The sequence below is a fragment of the Pristiophorus japonicus genome, unplaced genomic scaffold, assembly GCF_044704955.1.
Source record: "Pristiophorus japonicus isolate sPriJap1 unplaced genomic scaffold, sPriJap1.hap1 HAP1_SCAFFOLD_73, whole genome shotgun sequence".
In the NCBI taxonomy this organism is placed as follows: Eukaryota; Metazoa; Chordata; class Chondrichthyes; family Pristiophoridae; genus Pristiophorus; species Pristiophorus japonicus.
The window spans coordinates 2,476,809-2,499,739 of NW_027254645.1; the positions used below are offsets into that span (position 1 = coordinate 2,476,809).

Below are 22,931 nucleotides of genomic sequence, written 5' to 3' on the forward strand. Positions count from 1 at the left end.
CAGAAGGCATTAGAACAAGAAGCGTGTGAGGAAGCCTCAGTCAGTGCCGCTGGGGTCCGAGACGAACATTTAAGTATTGAGAAACGACCCCAGGACATTTCTGAGGAGGAAATAAGTATGTGGACAAAGCAGGGCGCAACGCAAGGGAAGGATAACGTTTGGAGACGAAACGACAAGGTAACGGCGCCTGAATGCATACAGAGTTGCATCATGGCCTGTCTCATTCAGGACGAGAGGCCATGACCGGGAGTCTTGGAAGAGATTCGTGGTGGAAAGGGATGGGGAGAGATATCGCCAAATATTGCCATCGAGGCGTTACGTGTACACAATATAATCCAGGCAGGCCCATTTAAATTAAAATGGGACACCAGCCCCGTTCACGGGGGCCATGGGAACACGTACAAATTGATTTCACAGGTCTTTTGCCCCCATCCCATGGAAAAAGATATTGCCTCGTGATTATAAATCAATTTACCAGGTTGGTGGAAGCTTTTCCCACACGTGATTGCACTGCCTCACAGTGGCAAGGATATTCTGACCAAGGTACCCACTTCACCGGAAAAAAATTGTAAAAAATATATGCCAGCTTATGGGATTAAAGCAATAATTCCACATCCCCTACCACCCGCAGAGTTCTGGGATGGTAGAGCGCATGAACCATACCCATTCGGGATAGGACGCACCATAGATGAATTACGTAACCTAGAGAGGGTAGTGGAACAGATAGTTAACGACAGTGCTGAAGCAATAGAGGGCATAGCGGCTGAAATGGTAGCTATACGCACAATGGTACTCCAGAACCGAATGGCCATGGATACTAGCACAAAGTGTGGGCACATGTGCCTTAATTGGAGCTGAATGTTGCACTTACATTCCCGATAATTCAGAAAACATAACCAACCTCGCTGAACACATAAGAAGGGAGGTAAATAAGTTATCCACGACAGCAGGAGGATCTAGCTGGTTTGACTGGCTGTTAGGGGCATCCTGTGGTCCTATCTTATGCATGGAGTAAATATGCATAATTACTCTGGTAATTATTCTGGTTGTAATAATAATTACTTGCTGTCTGATTATCGGGTGTTTTAATATCTGCTGTAAAGTTATGATGGCTCGACTGATGCCAGTAGCAAGTGTAATCGCCGAAGAAGAAGCACACCTGATGGAAATACTTGAAGACACACAAGGATGAAGAAACAGATGACGATGACACCGACCACTATCTTTGAAGGGGAGCCTAGAGCTGCAGGCAAGGTGGACATACGGAACATCAGGGAAGTACCATACCCCAAAGGACGAATATATGACACCATGCTACTATCATTGTGGTCATCTGGATTTCGTGAACATCCTCCAGGACCAAAAGGGGGAATATTGTTGGAGCGGATCTTTGGACATATACTTGACCAGTATACGGGATCAAACATTTGTTTTTATATTCCGCTTTAATGAATTTTGTAAGGGACAATACTGATGCTTTATATAAGAAAAAACACAGTTAGACTTCAAGGTATGCTGGCCTTGAGTTATGGAGATAGGAAAGTGAGATAATGAACGACTGGAGAGATAAGTGGGGGCCTGTTTGTCCATACCGGTGCCAAAAAGCCTGCATTTGTTTATAATGCCCTGTCACAATGCGAGGATGGATTATATCAAGAGCTCAGCCTTGGATAGTAATTGTATGAAAAGCTTTGTAAACCTTGTAATGCGATGATAAGACTGAAGGACTAGTGTTAAAGCATGTGATGTAAAGTGACCTAATTTGTAAGATAAAAGAACCTCACTGGAGATGTCAAATTGAGAAGCTGGTTCAGAGAGAGGAGTCTCTAACACTTCTCCCAAAGCTTTGTCTCCGATTTAATAAACCTCTCTTTATATATTATACCGTCTCGGAAATATTATTCCACAGCATGTCTGTGGGAAAATATTTCATACATCAGTGTGACTGGAAAAGCACACACACATCCGAGTGAGAGTGTTCCAGTGCACTGACTGTGGAAAGAGCTTCAATCAATTACACAGCTGAAAAAATATTGCACCATTCACAGCGGGGAGAAACTACACGTGTTCTGTGTGTGGACAAAACTTCAACTGATCATCCAACCTGGAGAGACACAAGGACACCTGCATCATGGAGAAACCGTGGGAATGTGGAGACTGTGAAAAGGGATTCAGTTCCCCGTCTGATCTAGAAATTCATTGTCACAGTCACACCGAAGAGTGGCTGTTCACCTGCTCTGTGTGTGGGCAGGGGTTCAGTCAGTCATCCAACCTGATGAAACTCCAGTGAGTTCACACTGGGGAAGTGTGTGGAGGGATTCACTCTGTCATCTGAATTGCGTGTTCACAAGTGACTGCCCGGGTTATGTTCCACTGTTATTACTGCTGTTAATCGCATCCTGACTGAATCGTGTTCATTCTGTCAGTTGGGATTTGTTTCTGCTGATATTACAACCCCGAAAACTGGGATGGAGTTTAATATTTTGATATTTCAAATAATACAATGTGTCGATATTTAAAATATCCATGATAAGAGGAGACTAATTGATGTCCTGTTATATTTTGGTCCTTTTCTCCTTTCTATCTCTAGATTGTTTCAGTTCTCATGCCTTTGGTTACTCTCAGGGAGAAGTCCCAGTTCCTTATACCTTCCAGAGTGGCTCTCTTTGCCTTGGTGTCCAGAGTAGGGATAGCTATCATGCCTGGGATCATTAAACACAAAACACAGGCTGTTAATCCCTATCAGCTACAGGACTTAGCGCGTTCCTGGCAGCATCTCTCTCACTTTCGATGTGTGAATAGAGAATCGTGCAAATCTGGTTTCGATTTAAATTTGAATCCATTCAGTGAATGTATTTGAAGAAAAATGTACAAGTAAACCCATCACATCAAGTAATTGGCAAAGGTTTACAGTCAACAAGATGAACAAGTAAAAATATCACGGCCCAGTAACCCAGCTCTATATTCACAGGAGAATGTCTGTTATCTAAGTCCTCGAATGTCAGTTGGTGAGATGAGAGACTGAATCACTTTCCACATTCTGCTGGTAAACGGCCTCTCCCTAATGTCTTTCCACCCAACGTGCATCTGCATCCATTCCCACTGTCCCCACATTTACAGTGTTGAGTCAGCTGGGCACACGAGTCTCACAGGCTAGACGATTGGTTGAAGGTGCAGCCACACACAGAACATGTGTCCTATTTCTCCCCGCTGTGATTGGTGTTTTTCCAAAGGCTGATGATAGGGTGATCCTGATCAATCCGGTGAATCTCTCAAATCTTGCCGTGATGTTTGCTTTCAGTTTCCCAGCTGTAGACCCTCACCTTCTGATACCCTGCAAATGGCGGTTACAAGCGTTGTTACTTTAAGTACAGGATAGACATTTCCACTGTTGTAGGCATCAGAGTCGAGTCCAGTCCTGCCCTCAAATTACAACCACACACTTCCCAGTGAGGTCATTTCCCAGTTGAGGTCATTGGAACGGCATCAAGAACATGGGCACTGACTAATTTTTAATCATATTTAGCCCAGTGGCAGTGAGGACAATTATAACCCCTGAACTGCTGCCTTGGCTGAGATCAACTAACAGCACAGATCAAGGAACGAATTTGGGAACTTCCCAGTCAGTATTGCAGAGTGTTCTAAAATTTGGGGGATGGGGGGAGGGTTAGAAATAATATTTTGAAACACATTTTACTCCAGCTTTAAAGGAAACCTTCGTCACATTGCACAATTCTGAAGTCTTTCTAAATTCAAGTCCAATGGATCATTAAAAAGAGTGTGACATTTTAGAAAGGCGCAAGTCACTGAAATCGACAGCTTTTCAATCACTGCACAGTACAGAAGGGAGCGACTGTTAATGGGAGCTCGGTTCGTGAAGTCCCCCGACACTCCGAGATAAACTACACTGTTCCTTTAAGTATAAATAGGCAGTGAAAAGGGAGTCCGGGTCCCTTTAAATATCTTCTCCATTCCCCCAGGTTTGGAGGAGCAAACGCGTGCGGTCTCCTTATATCCTCACATAGCAAGCACCGCCGGTGGGCTCCCGCAAGGTCCTAAAGGTCAACATTTTTAACGCATCTGGTTAGGCACAACAACTGAAAAGTGCACACACAAAGTCTTTGATATATATGCGTGTGTGTGAGCGTGTGTGTAAACAAAACACATCATTCTTAATGTTTGACAGTGAATTCCACAGAGATAAGCTATTGTCTTCGCCAGTTATTTTCCAGCATTTTATTTGCTCTTATTTACAATGTAATTGCAGAGTGTTCAATCCCTTTACCATTTATTGATGACCTATTGTCTTGTGTGCTCTTGATTCGAAAGTGATGTCACACTGACCATGCCGTTACCAAGGTGACCACTTGTCCGCAGTATACTGTGGGAGAGGGGATTAAATCTCACCGAGGGTAATAAGCAGCCTCCCACCAGTCTCTGCACTTTATTGCCCAGTGATTACCTCGCCATCGCACAGAAGGTCCTGAGATTTACCTCCAGTGTGGATGACTTATGTAAGTGATGTTAAACATTAAATTGTCGGTTAAAGAGGAGTTGGGTGAGGAGGGTTTGAGAGAAATGCGGTGATAGAGGAGTTGGGGTGAGGGGTTGGGGAGTTGGGTTGAAAGAGTAGTTGGGGAGGGGGAGGTGGAGAGTTGGGGTGAAGAAGGTGTATGAGTGAGTGGGATTTACAGCCCCTGAATTGCCTTTGTTGAACTATGATGGGGTTTATTTTTCCTTTAAAATGTTTTGTATTGTGTGTTTCACTGAAGTTAGACGTGGGGTTGCAGTTCCTTGCAGGCACTGGACTGTTTCTGGTGAATTAATGTGGGAAGTGTTAATTGGGAAGAGATTTGAGTGGGATCATTCTGTGCTGAATGCGTGGCTGGGCGGCGGGTTTACCCTCAGTCCCAGTGATGAGGTATTGTTGACACCAAATCCAGGGACCACATACATTGTGCCTCCAAATCCAGGGACAACTTACTTTGAGTCATCAAATCCAGGGACCCCTTACACTGAGGCAACAAATACAGGGACCAGTTACAATGCGACATCAAATCCATGATAAATTACATCGTGACAGCAAATTGAGGGATTACTAATACCGTGACAACAAATCCAGAGACTAATAACACTGAGGCACCAAATCCTTGGACCACTTACACTGAGACTATAGAATTACATCAGATATATGGGACAGAAATGGGCCATTCGGACTAACCAGTCTGTGCCGGTGTTCATGCTCTGCTCGGTAATTAGAGAGCCTCAGTATGGGGAATGGCCATGCCACTGAAAGCAGCTCTAGTTACAGGGGAAAGGTGGGTAATGAATGAAGATATGATGGTGGAATCAGACGGTGACTGTGAGGCCTGGTGACAGATTATTGTCAGAAGCCCTTTTCAAGCAGGCTGATGATTAAATGTAACCAGCACAACAAATGTATCCTTCTGTTATTGTCCCAAAATCCCCAAATCTAATGTCACTAATTGATTTTTCTGTGAGAAATGTAGAGATGTAAAAGAAGGGAGGAAATGAGGCTTGGGCAGAAACGAGGGTTCCTTGAATTAACACATAGTGAGGCTGTTTTGTGACTCGTCTGTGAGAGGTTAAAAACATGAAATGGAAAAAGGCAAGTTCAGTGACACTTATATTGCCAATAGTGCTTTCTACGCTAATCACTATATCCTAAGCCGAATATCATATTGACTATCCCAATCACTAATCCCAATGCTAACACATAACCACAAACCACACACACTAACCACTAAACCTACATCTAAACCCAGCCCCTAATCAATGCTAAGAACATGAAAAATAGGAGCAGAAGTCGGCCATCTAGCCCCTTGAGCCCGCTCTGCCAATCAATAATATCATGACTGATCTGATCTTGGCCTCAATTCTAATTCCCTGCCCTCTCCACATAACGCTTGCCTTCCCTATCTTTCAAAAATCAGTCCATCTGCAACTTAAATATATTCAATGACCCAGCGGCCGTTGCTCTCTGGGGTAGAGAATTTCAAAGATTCACGACTCTCTGAGAGAAGAAACTCATCCTCATTTCCGTTTTAAATGGGCGACACCTCATGCTCAGACTATGCCACCTAGTTCTCGATTCCCCCCACAAGAGGCAACAGAGATCAGTGGGGAAGCTAAAGACCCGATAAAGGAAGTGTTTAAACAATTATTTTGATGCAAAAGATTTCTGCAACGTATTAGTAACAAGTAATTATAATCAACTAACCCATCAAAATTAGCAAAGACAATTACAAAGACCAGAACATTTCAAAGGTGATCACATGCATTACGTGTGGAGATCTATTAACCGCATTCAAAAATCGTTAAACAATATGGAAAGTAAGAGAGTTCCAGTCTTAAGCAAGATAGTTCTTTCAAGGAACATCAAATGAGTGTAAAGTTATACACGCCGGTTCAGTGTATGACATCCACAAGCCGTATACTCAAACGAAACAAGCTTGGGATTTGATGTGGCAAAAGGTGAACTGTGTGAGAAGTGAAATAATCTAGAGTAAGAAAAGGCCCAAAATGAAACGGAAGGGAACATGAATTAGTCTCCCGTGCAGCGGCACGGTCCCGGCCTGGATGACCATCAGCAGGTCGGGGCCATCAGAGGGAGCAGTGTGCGGCGGTGGCATTCCATTGTAGGATGGTGACGGCTGCAACGTCACGTCGCTAATTGCAGTGTGGGCAGGCACAGCAGGACGGGCGAAGGAGCAGCAAGAGATTATAGAAGGACGTGACCGGGGCCCAGGAGAGGCATGAGACTGGGGCCCAGAAGGGGCAAGGGCCTAGGGGCAGCACGGGCCAGCCCAAACTGGTATATGTGTGCTCAGTCCGTGCAGCACAGCTGGTCTCCAGTCGTCTGGGGTAATCCTTGCCACTGGACCAAGACCGAGCTCTGTCAAGCCAGTGTGGTGCCTCGTGTGCAACGGCCACCGCACGTTAAAACAATTCAAGCACAGACAGCTTCCACCCTTCAAAATGTAGCTCGGGATCTGCAATATTAGGTCCTTCATTAAAACACCTGTGAACTTAGTCTTTTTTGGTGTGGAAAGAAATCATCCTCGCTTCAAGGCCTGTGATGATGATGATGGTTATGGAGAAATCCAATATTGGACACAGGGTGTTTGAAACAATCCTGAGACAGAACATTACTGTCCAGCTCAGGGACAGGGTTATACAGAGCAGCAGGAACAATGACTGAGGGCCAGAATGAACATGTTCAGTGCCCAATGGGGGCCCAGTAAATCCTGTCCCAGTCACTGAGGTGGTCTTGGGTATTTACCCAGCATTCCCCGCGATGGAGAATGTGCCGAGCCCAGACTACAGGGGCCCAGTGCGCAGGCGCGAGACCTGGCTGTATTTGGAGCATGCGCGGTGCGTGTAATGGCGGAGCGGCTGTGGTGAAATGTGTTCCGCCAAACAGCTCCTACTCCGCGGGGCGGAGGGGAGTAAAGGACCAGCGGGGAGCCGGGGAGGCTTCAGAAACACCTGGTGCCCGCCGGAAGCCCGGAATAATAACCGGAATATCGGCGGCTGCAGCCTCGAGGCTTTCTCCCGGTCACAGGCACCGGGTAACGGCGGCCATCTTTGTACAGGAAGGCAGGGTCAGTCCTCCGCCATCTTGGTTCAGTGAGCAGCAAAGCGCATGCGCGGCCATCTTGGTAAAGTAAGAGCTGAGTTATTTTATTCTCACACCTCGGATTTCTCTCATTGTTCTGATCTCCAAAGTGTATCGTCCCAACCTGCTCAACCTGTCCTCATCAGAGAATCCCCTCCTCGCCGGAATCAACCTCTGAACAGCCTCCAGTGTAAGTATATCCTTCCTTAAACACACAGTATTCCAGGTGTGGTCCCACCAATACCCTGGTCACTTGGAGCAGGACTTCTCTGCTTTTTATTCTATCCCCCTGACAATAAAGGCCAACATTACATTTACCTTCCTGACTACTTCCTGAACCTGCATACTAACTTTTTGTGTTTTATGCACAAACACCCTCAGGTCTCTCTGTCCTGCGTAGCACTTTGCAATTTTTCTCCATTTAAATTATAATTTGCTTTTCTATTATTTCTGCCAACGTGGATAACCTCACATTTTCCCATATTATACTCCATGTGACAAATTTTTGCCCACTCATTTACCCTGTCTATATCCCTTTGCAAATTTTTTTTGTCCTCAATTTGCTTTCCCACCCATCTTTGTATCATCAGCAAACTTGGCTATATTACACTTGGTTCTTTTATCCAAGTCATTAATATAGATTTTAAATAGTTGAGGACCTAGCACCGATTCCTGCGGCACCCCACTAGTCACCATTTGCCAACCAGAAAATGACCCATTTATCCCGACTCTCTGTTTTCTGTTAGTTAGCCTATCCTCTATCCATGCTAATATACTGCTCCCAACCCAGTGAGCTTTTATCTTGTGCAGTAACCTTTTATGTCCCATCTTATCAAATGCCTTCTGGGAATCTAAATACACCACATCCACTGGTTCCGCCTTATCCATCCTACTCATTATATCCTCAAAGAACTCCAGCAAATTTGTCAAACGTGATTTACCTTTCGTAAAGCCATACTGACTCTGCTTGATTGAATCAAGCTTTTCCAAATGTCTCACTACTGCTTCCTTAATAATGGTCTCCAGCACTTTCCCAATGACAGATGTTACGCTAACTGGTCTTTAGTTTCCTGCTTTTTGTCTGCCTCCTTTTTTAAATATAGGCATTACATTTTCGGTTTTCCAATCTGTTGGGACCGCCCCAGAATCCAGGGAATTTTGGTAGATTACAACTAATGTGTCCACTATCTCTGCAGCCACTTCTCTTAAGATCCTACGATGTAAACCATCAGGGCAAGGTGACTTGTCTGACTTTAGTCCCATTATTTTACCGAGTACTACTTCATTATGAATCGTTATTGTATTAAGTTCTTCCCTCACTATAGCCCCTTGATTATCCACTTTGGTATTACTCTCAGTGACTGAGTGTTCTACTGTAATTAAACTAATCTTGGACTGTTTCTGTCAGATATTAACTCCGGCACGGTCCCAGCAAACACTCCCACTCCCTCGTCCCTCTGATGTTTCTGCAGAATTGCTTTGTGAAGATGGGCTCATGGAGAGAAACACCCTGCACGGAATGATCCCAAATTGAGCATCTCCAAGGGACAAAGCTTGCAGCTTTAATCATTCTCTGTCCTTTCCCCCCAGGCCCAGTTCCTTTGCTCAGATTCTGATAAAAGTAAAGTGGGAAAAGTGCAATTTGATTTTTACAGATTGAATTATTGCAGAGAGCTGCGCATGCGCGATTCAGCCCCACCCTCTGTGTCATTCCCAGTGAGCAGAATAGCACATGTGCCCTCCCCTCCCCCAGCCCTGCCTGTGATCGCCATTCACTCAGTGAGTAGAAGAAGTTGGTTTAAAACAGCCAGGAATGGAGGCACCGCGGCCCCAGGATAAGGCAGCGAGCAGCAGCCTCCTTACAGCAGCGCAGCACTTTGGGAGTTTGTCCGCAGATGGGCTCAGAGATCGGCATTGAGTCCGGGGGGAGTTCAGGGGGAGTCGGGGGCTGTGTGTAAGAAGCAGAGTGGACCAAGAATCAGTGTCAGTGCGTGGTGTGAGTGGGGGAAGGGAGAGGCCATTCTCGGGCTGTGTGTGGACAGTGTGTGACCAGGGTAAGGGAGACAGAATGGGCAGAATCTGCTGTTTACAATCTGCTGCTTTCTCTCTCCAAACCAGGAGTGAACGTTCCTGGTTTAGTTCCCTCGGGGGCTGTGTGTAAGGGGCAGAGTGGATCAGGAACTAGTTCCGGAACATGGTGTGAGTGGGGGAAGGGAAAGGCCATTCTCGGGCTGCGTGTGGACATTTCAAGGTAACAGAGAAAGTAAACCACCTCGCTCTTTCAAATCATTGCTGCTTTCTTTCCCCAAATCAGTCGTGAATGTTCCTGATTCAGTTCCAATCTCACCGTGTCTGTAGTTCTTGGGCAGTGAGCAGTGGAAACACACCTGTCAGTGAGGATGTGGGGAGTTTCGCAAAGTGCATCTATTGCAGGCACCAGGAGAGGAGTGTGGGAGAAGATATTTTAAAGACCAATTATATTGTTTCGGTGAGCTGAGTTCTCCAGAACCATGTTGCTGGTGGTTGAGAGATACATTGTCGCTCCCTCATATTCTCCCCCGCATCCATCTCTTAGAACTAATAATGTTCTCGTATTATTATTCTCAGAGCAAAATTCTTCAACCAGCCAGAACAAATGTGAGCTTTCCTCCACCCGGAACACAAGGAACAGTGCAGGCAGCTCCTTCTCACACACAGTAAATAGATGATCACTCACAGAGCGCAGAGACTCAGAACTGGCCTCAATCCTATTGTCACAAACAGCAGAAGCTGTCAGTCCCACAGTGATCCGAAGTGGCAGAGTTACATTGTAAATCTTACAGCCACATGGAGCAGTAGAATCACATGCTGTTTCACCATTGAAACAGATCACACTGACAGGTACATTAAACACACACACTCAGTTGCCAGAAACTGGCAGGTAGAGAATAAAAGACAATCATCTATCAGAAAAAATGTCCAATGGAATGTATAAACCACACTCGCATATCAGAAGCTGATGGTTACAGAGCAAAAGCCATATTCATGTTTCAGAATCTGACGGATTCAGTATTTAAACCCCCCGAACATACCAGAAGATGACAGGTGCAGAATAAAACCCACATTCCCGTAGCATAGACTGACAGATACACACACCCACATATATGAAAGTGACAGTAACAGAATAAAATTCCCACTTGCATACCAGAGAGTGACAGGTAAAGTGTAAATCCCATGTGCACACGTCGGAAAACTGAAAGGCAGTAAGTAAAATTGTTACTTGCATCTCAGAAACTGATCGGGGCAGAGTAAAAGCCACACACACACATCAGAAAAAATGACACAGAGAAGGCAAAATCTTTATTCACATATCAGAGAAAAACAGGTTAAAATTAAAATTAATTCTCACGTTCTCACACTAGAGACTAGCTGATACATAGTAAATTCCACACTCACATAGCAGGAACTGACAGGTACTGTCTAAAACACAATCAAGTAGCAGGAACAAATAGGTACAGTCGAACATAGCAGAAACTGAGAAGCACAGATTATACCTGAACACACAACAAAACCTGACAGTTACAGAAAAATACACACACTTGAATATCAGAGACTAAGTGATACGGTATAAAACCCACACTCACATATGAGCGACTGAGTGATACAGTATAAAACCCACACTCACATATCAGAGGCTGACATATTACAATCCATATTCCCATAACACAAATTGACATGCAGTGACATGCCCAGACTCACGTTCCAGTAATTGACAGGTACAGGGTAAAGATCTCTCTTTCATTCCAGAAACTGACAGGGACAAAGGAAAGCCCACTCACAATTAAGCAGAAACTGGCAGTTATAGAGTGAGGCCCACAATCACATGTCAGAACGTGACAGGTACAGAATAAAACCCAGATTCCCATAACAGAAATGGAGAGATACAGAGAAAGGACCACACTCATAGCAGAGACAGATAGATATAGAGTAAAACTCAGACTCATTTACCAGAGGCCGACAGATTCAGCATAAACACTCACCTCCATAACACAAATTGACAGTTAGAAAGAAAAACGAATACTCGATCAGGAATTGGTGGTACACAGTAAAACAATACTAACATACTGGAGAATGACGGGTATGGAGTAGAGCTCACATTCACATAACAGATGGATAGATACAGCACAAAATACACATCACACACCAAGAATGGAAAGAAACATAGAAAATAGGTGCAGGAGCAGGCCATTTGGCCCTTCGAGCCTGCACCGCCATTCAATATAATCATGGTTGATCATGCAACTTCAATACCCCACTCCCGCTTTCTCTCCCTATCCCTTGATCCCCTTAGCCCTCAGGGCCACATCTAACTCCCTCTTGAATATATCCAACGAACTGGACTCCACAACTTTCTGTGATAGAGAATTGCACAGGTTTACCACTCTCTGGGTGAAAAAGTTTCTCCTCATTTCAGTCCGACATGACTTACCCCTTATCCTTAGACTGTGACCCCTGGTTCTGGACTTTCCCAACATCAGGAACATTCTTCCTGCATCTAACCTGTCCAGTCCTGTCATCATTTTATATGTTTCTATGAGATCCCCTCTCATTCTTCTAAATTCCAGTGAGTGTAAGCCTAGCCGATCCAGTCTTTCTTCATATGTCAGTCCTGCCATGCCGGAAATTAGTCTGGTGAACCTTCACTGCACTCCCTCAATAGCAAGCACGTCCTTGCTCAGATTAAGAGACCAAAACTGCACATCATACTCAACGTGTGGTCTCACCAAGGCCCTGCACAACTGCAGTAACACCTCCCTGCTCCTACACTCAAATCCTCTCGCTATGAAGGCCAGCATGCCAGTTGCTTTCTTTACTGCCTGCTGGACCTGCATGCCTACCTTCAGTGACTGATGTACCATGACACCCAGGTATCTTTGAACCTCCCCTTTTACTAATCTGTCACCATTCAGGTAATAATCTGCCTTCCTGTTTTTGCCACCAAAGTGAATAACCTCACATTTATCCACATTTTCCTGCATCTGCCATGCAATTGCCCACTCACCTAACCTGTCCAATTCACCCTGCAGCCTCTTCGCATCCTCCTCACAGCTCACACTGCCACCCAGCTTCGTGTCATCTGCAAACTTGGAGATATTACTTTCAATTCCATCGTCTAAATCATTAATATATATTGTAAATAGCTGGGGTCCCAGCACTGAACCTTGTGGCACCCCACTAGTCACTGCCTGCCATTCTGAAAAGGATCTGTTTATTCTCACTCTTTGCGTCCTGTCTGCCAACCAGTTCTGCCTCCACGTCAGTACATTACCCCCAATACCATGTGCTTTAATTTTGCACACTAATCTCTGGTGTGGGATCTTGTCAAAAGCCTTTTGAAATTCCAAATACACCAAATCCACTGGTTCTCCCTTATCCACTCTACTAGTTACATCCTCAAAAACCTCTAGAAGATTTGTCAAGCATGATTTCCCTTTCATAAATCCATGCTGACTTGGACCGATCCTGTCACTGCTTTCCAAATGCTCTGCTATTACATCTTTAATAATTGATTCCAGCATTTTCCCCACCACTGATGTCAGACTAACCGGTCTATAATTCCCTGTTTTCTCTCTCCCTCCTTTTTTAAAAAGTGGGGTTACATTAGCTACCCTCCAATCCATAGTAACTGATCCAGAGTCCATGGAATTTTGAAAAATGACCACCAGTGCATCCATTATTTCTAGGGCCACTTCTTTAACTACTCTGGGATGCAGACTGTCAGACCCTGGGGTTTTATTGGCCTTCAATCCCATCAGTTTCCCTACAAGCTTTTCCTGACTAATAAGGATTTCCCTCAGTTCCTCCTTCCCGCTAGTCCCTCGGTCCCCTAGTATTTTTGGGAGGTTATCTGTGTCTTCCTTACTGAAGACAGAACCAAAGTATTTGTTCAGTTGGTCTGCCATTTCCTTGTTCCCCATTATGAATTCGCCTGATTCTGACTGCAAGGGGCCGACATTAGACTTCATCAATCTTTTTCTCTTCACATATCTATAGAAGCTTTTGCAGTCAGTTTTTATGTTCCCTGCAAGCTTACTCTCATATTCTATTTTCCCCCTCCTAATTACACCCTTATTCCTCCTCTGCTGAATTCTTAAATTTCTCCCAGTCCTTAGGTTTGCTGCTTTTTCAGGCCAATTTCTATGCCTCTTCCTTGGATTTAACACTGTCCCTAATTTCCCTTGTTAGCCATGGTTGAGCCACCGTTCCAGTTTTATTTTTTACGCCAGACATGGATATACAATAGTTGTAATTCATCCAAGTGATCTTTAAATATCTGCCATTGCCTATCCACCGTCAACCCTTTAAGTATCATTCGCCAGTTTATCCTATCCAAATCACGTCTCATACCATCGAAGTTTCCTTTAAGTTCAGGACCCTAGTCTCTGAGTTAACTGGGTTGCTCTCCATCTTAATGACGAATTCTGCCATATTATGGTCACTCTTCCCCAAGGAGCCATGCAAGACCAGATTGCTAATTAATCCTCTCTCGTTACACAAAACCCAGTCTAGGATGGCCTGCTCTCTCATAGGTTCCTCGACATATTGGTCTAGAAAACCATCCCTTATACACTCTAGGAAATTTTCCACCACAGTATTGCTACAAGTTTGGTTAGCCCAATCAATATGTAGGTTAAAGTCACCCATGATAACTGCTGTACCCTTATTCCACGTGTCCTTAATTTCCATCCCCAACCTCCCTACTACTGTTTGGTGGTCTGTACACAACACCAACTAACGTTTTCTGCCCTTCGATGTTTCGCAGCTCTACCCATATAGATTCCACATCATCCCAGCTAATGTCCTTCCTTACTATTGCATTAACCTCCTCTTTAACCATGAACGCTACCCCACCTCCTTTTCCTTTCTGGCTATTCTTCCTGATTATTGAATACTCCTGGATGTTATATTCCCAGCTTTGGTTACTCTGAAGCCATGTCTCTGTAATCCCAATTACATTATATCCGTTAACAGCTATCTGCGCAGTTAATTCATCCACCTTATTACAAATGCTTCTCGCTTTGAGACTCAGATCCTTCAGGCTTGTTTTTTTAACCCTCTTTGTCCTTTTAGAATTATGTTGTAATGTGGCCCTTTTTGATACAGAATGAAACCCACAGGCAATGACCAGAAATTGACATGTACAGGATAAAATCCACCTCTCGTATCAGAAACTAACATAGAGTAAAACCCTCATTCACATACCAGAGGTAGACAGATAGAGTCAAATCCACACTTCCATACCAGACACCCACTATATAAGAAAATAAGAACATTAGAAATAGGAGCAGGAGTAGGCCATAGGGCCCCTCGAATGTGCTCTGCCATTTAATACAATCATGTCTGATCCGATCATGGACTCAGCTTCACTTCCCTGCCCGTTCCCCTAACCCCTTATTCCCTTATCGGTTAAGACACTGTCTATCTCTGTCTTAAATATATTCAATGTCCCAGCTTACACAGCTCTCTGAGGCAGCAAATTTCACAGGTTTACAACCCTCAGAGAAAAAATTCCTCCTCCTCTCAGTTTTAAAATGGGGGGGCCCTTATTCTAAGATTATGCCCCCTAGTTCTAGTCTCCCATATCAGTGAAAACATCCTCTCTGCGACTACGTTTTCAAGCCCCCTCATAATCTTATACGTTTCGATAATTCATCTCTCATCCATTCTTCTGAATTCAATGAGTAGAGGCCCAACCTCCTCAACATTTTCTCATAAGTCAACCCCTCATCTCTGGAATCAACCAACTGAATCTTCTCTCAACTTCCTCAAAGCAAGTATATCCTTTCATGAATATGGAAACCAAAACTGCACGCAGTATTCCAGGTGTGGCCTGACCAATACCCTGTGTAACTGTAGCAAGACCTCCCTGCTTTTATACTCCAGCCCCTTTGCAATAAAGGCCAAGATTGCATTGGTCTTCCTGATCACGTGCTGTACCTGCATTCTAACCTTTTGTGTTTCATGCACAAGTACCCCCAAGTCCCGTTGGACTGCAGCACTTTGCAATCTTTCTCCATTCAAATAATAACTTGTTCTTTGATTTTTTTTCTGCCATCGTGCATCACTTCACACTTTCCAACATTATACTCCATCTGCCAAATTATTGCCCACTTACTGAGCCTATCTGTGTCCTTTTGCAGATTTTTTGTGTCCTCCTCACACATTGCTTTTGCTCCCATCTTTGTATCGTCAGAAAACTTGGCTACATTACATAGAATCATAGAAAATAGGTGCAGGAGTAGGCCATTCGGCCCTTAAAGCCTGCACCACCATTCAATGAGTTCATGGCTGAACATGCTACTTCAGTACCCCATTCCTGCTTTCTCGACATACCCCCTGATTCCCTTCGTAGTAAAGACTTCATCTAACTCCTTTTTGAATATATTTTGTGAACTGGCCTCAATAACTTTCTGTGGGAGAGAATTCCACAGGTTCACCACTCTCTGGGTGAAGAAGTTTCTCCTCATCTCGTTCCTAAATGGCTTACCCCTTATCCTTAGACTGTGACCCCTGGTTCTGGACTTCCCCAACATTGGGAACATTCTTCCTGAATCTAACCTGTCTGAACCCATCAGAATTTTAAACATTTCTATGAGGTCCCCTCTCATTCTTCTGAACGCCAGTGAATACAAGCCCAGTTGATCCAATCTTTCTTGATAGGTCAGTCCCGCCATCCCGGGAATCAGTCTGGTGAACCTTCGCTGCACTCCCTCAATAGCAAGAATGTCCTTCCTCAAGTTAGGAGACCAAAACTGTACAAAATACTCCAGGTGTGGCCTCACCAAGGCACTGTACAATTGTAGCAACACCTCCCTGCCCTTGTACTCAAATCTCCTCGCTATGAAGGCCAACATGCCATTTGATTTCTTAACCGCCTGCTGCACCTGCATGCAAACCTTCATTGACTGATGTACCATGACACCCAGGTCTCCTTGCACCTCCACTTTTCCTAAACTGTCACCATTCAGATAATAGTCTGTCTCTCTGTTTTTACCACCAAAGTGGATAATCTCACATTTATCCACATTATACTTCATCTGACATGCATTTGCCCACACACCTAACCTATCCAAGTCACTCTGCAGCCTCAAAGCATCCTCCTCGCAGCTCACACTGCCACCCAACTTAGTGTCATCCGCAAATTTGGAGATACTACATTTAATCCCCTCGTCTAAATCATTAATGTACAGTGTAAACAGCTGGGGCCCCAGCACAGAACCTTGCGGTACCCCACTAGTCACTGCCTGCCACTCCGAAAAGTACCCATTTACTCCTAATATTTACTTCCTGTCTGACAACCAGTTCTCAATCCATGTCAGCACACTACCCCCAATCCCATGTGCTTTAACTTTGCACATTAATCTCTTGTGTGCGACCTTGTCGAAAGCCTTCTGAAAGTCCAAATATACCACCTCAACTGGTTCTCCCTTGTCCACTCTACTGGAAACATCCTCAAAAAATTCCACAAGATTTGTCAAGCATTATTTCCCTTTCACAAATCGATGCTGACTTGGACCTATCATGTCACCTCTTTCCAAATGCGCTGCTATGACATCCTTAATAATTGATTCCATCATTTTACCCAATACTGAGGTCAGGCTGACCTGTCTATAATTCCCTGTTTTCTCCCTCCCTCCTTTTTTAAAAAGTGGGGTTACATTGGCTACCCTCCATTCAATAGGAACTGATCCAGAGTCTATGGAATGTTGGAAAATAACTGCCAATGCATCCGCTATTTCCAGGGCCACCTCCTTAAGTACTCTGGGATGCAGTCAATCAGGCCCTGGGGATTTATCGGCCTTCAATCCCATCAATTTTTCTAACACAATTTCCCGACTAATAAGGCTTTCCCTCAGTTCCTCCTTCTTACTAGACCCTCTGACCCCTTTTATATCCGGAAGGATGTTTGTGTCCTCCTTCATGAATACCGAACCAAGTACTTGTTCAATTGGTCTGCCATTTCTTTGTACTCTGTTATGACTTCCCCTGATTCTGACTGCAGGGGACCTACGTTTGGCTTTATTAACCTTTTTCTCTTTCCATATCTATCGAAACTTTTGCAGTAGTCTTAATGTTCCCTGCAAGCTTCTTCTCGTACTCCATTTTCCCTGCCCTAATCAAACCCTTTGACCCTCCTCTGCTGAGTTCTAAATTTCTCCCAGTCCCCAGGTTCACTGCTATTTGTGGCCAATTTGTTTGCCACTTCCTTGGCTTTAATACTATCCTGATTTCCCTTGATAGCCACGGTTGAGCCACCTTCCCTTTTGTTATTTTTACGCCAGATAGGAATGTACAATTGTTGTAGTTCATCCATGCGGTCTCTAAATGTCTGCCATTGCCCATCCACAGTCAACTCTTAAGTATCATTCGCCAATTTATCCTAGTCAATTCACGCCTCATACCTTCAAAGTTACCCTTCTTTAAGTTCTGGACCATGGTCTCTGAATTAACGGTTGCATTCTCCATCCAAATGCAGAATTCCACCAAGGGGCCTCGCACAACGAGATTGCTAATTAATCCTCTCTCATTACTCAACACCCAGTCTAACATGGCCTCCCCCCTAGTTGGCTCCTCGACATATTGGTCTAGAAAACCATCCCTTATGCACTCCAGGAAATCCTCCTCCACCGTATTGCTTCCAGTTTGGTTAGCCCAATCTATATGCATATTATAGTCACCCATTATAACTGCTGCACCTTTATTGCACGCACCCCTAATTTCCTGTTTGATGCCCTCCCCAACATCACTACTACAGTTTGGAGGTCTGTACACAACTCCCACTTACGTTTTTTGCCCTTTAGTGTTCTGCAGCCCTACCCATATAGATTCCACATCATCCAAGCAAATGTCCTTCCTAACTATTGCATTAATCTCCTCTTTAACCAGCAATGCTACCCCACCTCCTTTTCCTTTTATTCTATCCTTCCTGAATTGTTGCATACCCATGGATGTTGAGTTCCCAGCCCTGATCATCCTGGAGCCACGTCTCCGGAATCCCAATCACATCATATCTGTTAACATCTATTTGCACAGTTAATTCATCCACCTTATTACGCATACTCCCTGCATTAAGACACAAAGCCTTCAGGCTTGTTTTTTTAACACACTTTGTCCTTTTAGAATTTTGCTGTACAGTGGCCCCTCGGTCCCTTCTTCCAAGTCGTTAATATAGATTGTAAATAGTTGGGGTCCCAGCACTGATACCTGCGGCACCCCACTCATTACTGATTGCCAACCCGAGAATGAACCATTTACCCAGACTCTCTGTTGTCTGTTAGTTAGCCAATCCTCTATCCATGCTAATATATTACCCCCAGCCCCGTGAACTTTTATCTTGTGCAGAAACCTTTTATGTGGCACCTTGCAAATGCCTTCTGGAAGTCCAAATACACCACACCCACTTTATCCACCCTGGCCCATGATATGAAGTGGAACATAATTCATCGAAAGCACCTCTGACAGTGTTGAGGAGAAACTGACCGACCAAATGTGAAAAATGAATTCCTGAAGGTTTGGTATTGTACAAGACAAAAATAGAAAGAATGCATTTCTTCCAAATGTCCAGGCCTGGTCTGAATGATGGATTAGTGATTTTGAGATGAGATAAAATTAGAACTTTCGCATACTGTTTAAAAATAGACTGATAATTGAGGACAAAAATATTTCTTTCAGAATTTTTTTCAACATGGTACAAGCAGAGAAGGAGTTTGATGACGTATGCCATTGCCTAATAGAGAACTGATTTAGTTGGCTACTATTGCATATTTTCTTCAAATTTTTTAAAGTTTTGATTTGCTGTGAATTTCAAGTTCCAAGTTCCAAGTCCACCTGTTTTGAATAACACCAAAAATGAAAATAATCATTGCATTTAGGATAAGGGGTAGGCCATTTAGGACTGAGATGAGGAGAATCTTCTTCACTCAAGAGAGTTGTTAACCTGTGGAATTCCCTGCCGCAGAGAGTTGTTGATGCCAGTTCACTGGATATATTCAAGAGGGAGTTAGATATGGCTCTTACGGTTAAGGGGATCAAGAGGTATGGAGAGATATCAGGAAAGGGGTACCGAAGGAATGATCAGCCATGATATTGAATGGTGGTGCAGGCTCGAAGGGCCGAATGGCCTACTCCTGCACCTATTTTTCTATGTTTCTATGTTCGCTACATGCTCAAAGAATTCAAGCAAATTTGTCAAACTTAACTTTCCCGTCATAATTCCATGCTGACTCTGCCTGACCGAATTATGTTTTTCCAAATGTCGTGCTAATGCTTCTTTAAGAATGAACTCTTCAACATTTTCCCAACCACAGCTGTTAGGCTGACTGGTCGAAAGTTTCCTGCTTTTTGTCTGCCTCCTTTTTAACCGAGTGTGGCTCTCAGTCCCCGGGCAACACCGAGTGTGGCTCTCAGTCCCGGGCAACACCGAGTGTGGCTCTCAGTCCCCGGGCAACACCGAGTGTGGCTCTCGGTCCCCGGGCAACACCGAGTGTGGCTCTCAGTCCCCGGGCAACACCAAGTGTGGCTCTCAATCCCCGGGCAACACCGAGTGCGGCTCTCAGTCCCCGGGCAACACTGAGTGCGGCTCTCAGTCCCCGGGTAACACCGAGTGCGGCTCTTGGTCCCCGGGCAACACCGAGTGTGGCTCTCGGGGCCTGACTCAGAGCCACCGGACCCAGCACCTCCCCCACACCAGGAATACAACAACTTACATTTTTGCAGCAGGTCCAGCAATTCCCAGCCGCTCTGTATCAGGTGGGCGCTGGATGTGGAAGTCACTCACTGGCCTCCTGTGTGGGTCTGTTTGTTACATCAGTTTGAGCTGGATGGAGAGGGGGAGAAGCTGCTGGGTTTCACCCCCAGTACTTCTGGGCCCAGTGGGACCAACAGTTTCCCATGTGGGCCTGTCGAGGGAGGTGGGTTCCCTTCCCCGAAGGACAGTACTGACCCAGATGTGTTTTTACAACAATCCAGCAGCTTTCATGGTCATTTTTTTCTCGTGCCGGCCCCATAAATGAACAGACTCATTAAGCTCAATTTCACAACCTGCCTTTGTGTTTTTGTGGGTTCTCTCTCACACTCACTTCTCCTGTTTGAAATTCACTTTACAGGATGTTAAAAGGGGAGGATTTGTAGACTGGAAGTTCAAACCAAACATCACCTCAAGATCTGACAGTCACTCGATACATCGGGACTGGAATATCATCAGCTTTTGACCATGGAAGCAGAAGGCACCGTTTACAGTGGGGAGAAATGGTACACATGCTCTGTGTGTGGCTTCAGCCAATCGTCCAAACTGGAGAGACACAAGTGCAGTCACACTGGGGAGAAACCCTGTAAATATGGGGATTGTGAGAAACGATTCAACTCCCCGTCCTTTTAATTCCTGGATTCTTTTACCTCAATCTGGTTCAGTAAAATTACTGAGTCGAATACCTCTTGTGCTTTGAACAAAGCAGTCTTTATTTTACCGGCCGGCAAGACTTATCAGAAAGAGGATATACATTCTCGATCGAGTGTACACACTCCCTATGGATAAGTGAAGTTACATCGTAAAGCGACAACAGTTATACATTCTCGGCAAAAGATAACAAGATAGGGCTAGAGTGACATCCTAGTTCAACCTATCTCTTTTGGTCCCTCTTTCCCTTTGTCCACTCATAAGCCGACCTAAGTATGGTCTGATTTTAAACAAAGACCTTCTGTTAATGTTTCAAGTTAATAACATGATTTAATAAGACCTTGAGGTTTTTCTGCAAGCTGTGGGTTTTGTTTCAATATGCGTTAGTGTTGTAACATTTCGCAGTCTCGAGTCCGAGATGTCATGGCTATTCCTCCATGAATTCTTTGTTAGCTTATACTGTCCCTATACAATTCCCATGTTCTCAACTTCAATGTCTCTATACATTTTAAACATTCACATTCCCCCCTTTTATCATTCCATGATAACACTTAGGATCATTCCAGGACTAAAATGTATAGGGAATGTGAACACACCTAATATCCAGAAAAGTTCCCATTTTGTGCATAAACATAAGACATGTAGCTTTCGTCTCTGTCTCCCCTCCCATGCGCCGAAACTGTCATATATCAACACTTTATACAGACTTTGGCATACAGACAGCTTCATCTTATGGCTCAGGATTCAGATAAATAGTCCAATTATTTTGCTGATTAAAAGAGTTCAGTTTTCCCGTCTCTCTTCTCAGGTCACCGTTGGAGTAGCTGGCTGTCTATCACTACGGGTAAAAGTTCAAACTGGTCCACGTTCCAATTTGGATGCCAACGGTCTTGTTCAGCTATGGAGAAGAGGAAGTCTGGAACTGAAACAGGAATTAGAATAACCAGTAAAATAGGTTCGTTAGAGGGTGGTGAGCTTGCAGTGGTGCAGGTGAACCCAGGCACTTTTCCCCTCAACCTTGGCTGCAGTGGGGGTAGTGAGTAACACCTGAAAAGGCCCCTCCCATTGTGGCTCTAATCCCTTCCGAATCCATACTTCCCTGGTGCCACGAGGGACAATTCGTGTAAAACTGGGAGGTCGAGGTGAGTATCTTGAACCTGGTTGTGAACTAGTCGCAGAGCCTGAGTCAGAGAAAGAACATAGGTGGTCATCAGTCGAGCTGAGATCTCATATCTAGGAACAATTTCCCTCATTAACACCTTAACAACAGTTTGAGCCTTATTGTCCAATTTAGGGTAGGCTTCAATCCATCTGCTAAACACATCTACTATTACCAACACATATTTGTAACAGTGAACGTTTTGCAACTCAATATAGTCCAACTGAAATGTCGCAAAGGGACCTTCGGGTAGGGGTGTTTTACCCCAATCACAGGGGACTCCCTTCCCTGGATTATGTTGCTGGCAAACCAGGCAACGACTACTGATGTTCTGGGTGAGCGCCTGAAGTCTCGGGTGCCCCCAAGTAGCCAAAAGTGTGTCACTCGTGGTCCTTGCTCCACAATGAGTAGCAAAATGCATACATTCAATAATCCATAGAGCCAACTTGTCAGACATGCAAGTCTGTTCCGCGGGAGTGGTCCAGAGTTTAGAAATATTGTCATAAGTACATGCATAATATTTCCACAACAGTTTATCTTTTTCAGGAGCATCCTCCTTTGCTTTTATAACATCTTGGATGGTTGGCATTGGTTTTTCCGAGGCTAACTTATCCTTCGCAGGATTTTTAGTCTGACTCATAATTTTGGGCACTACCATCTGTTAGTCTCGAGAGGCCTGTTTGGCCTCTTGGTCAGGA

At 44.5% G+C, this 22,931-nt stretch overlaps 1 long non-coding RNA gene across 1 annotated transcript; it reads left to right on the plus strand.

Moving 5' to 3' along the window:
- The first annotated feature begins 7,399 nt into the window (after positions 1 to 7,399).
- Positions 7,400 to 21,394, plus strand: LOC139256456 (uncharacterized). The gene is made up of 3 exons (XR_011592174.1): positions 7,400 to 7,829; positions 10,247 to 10,335; positions 20,785 to 21,394. It is a non-coding gene; the product is annotated as an uncharacterized lncRNA (long non-coding RNA).
- Positions 21,395 to 22,931: the final 1,537 nt, after the last annotated feature.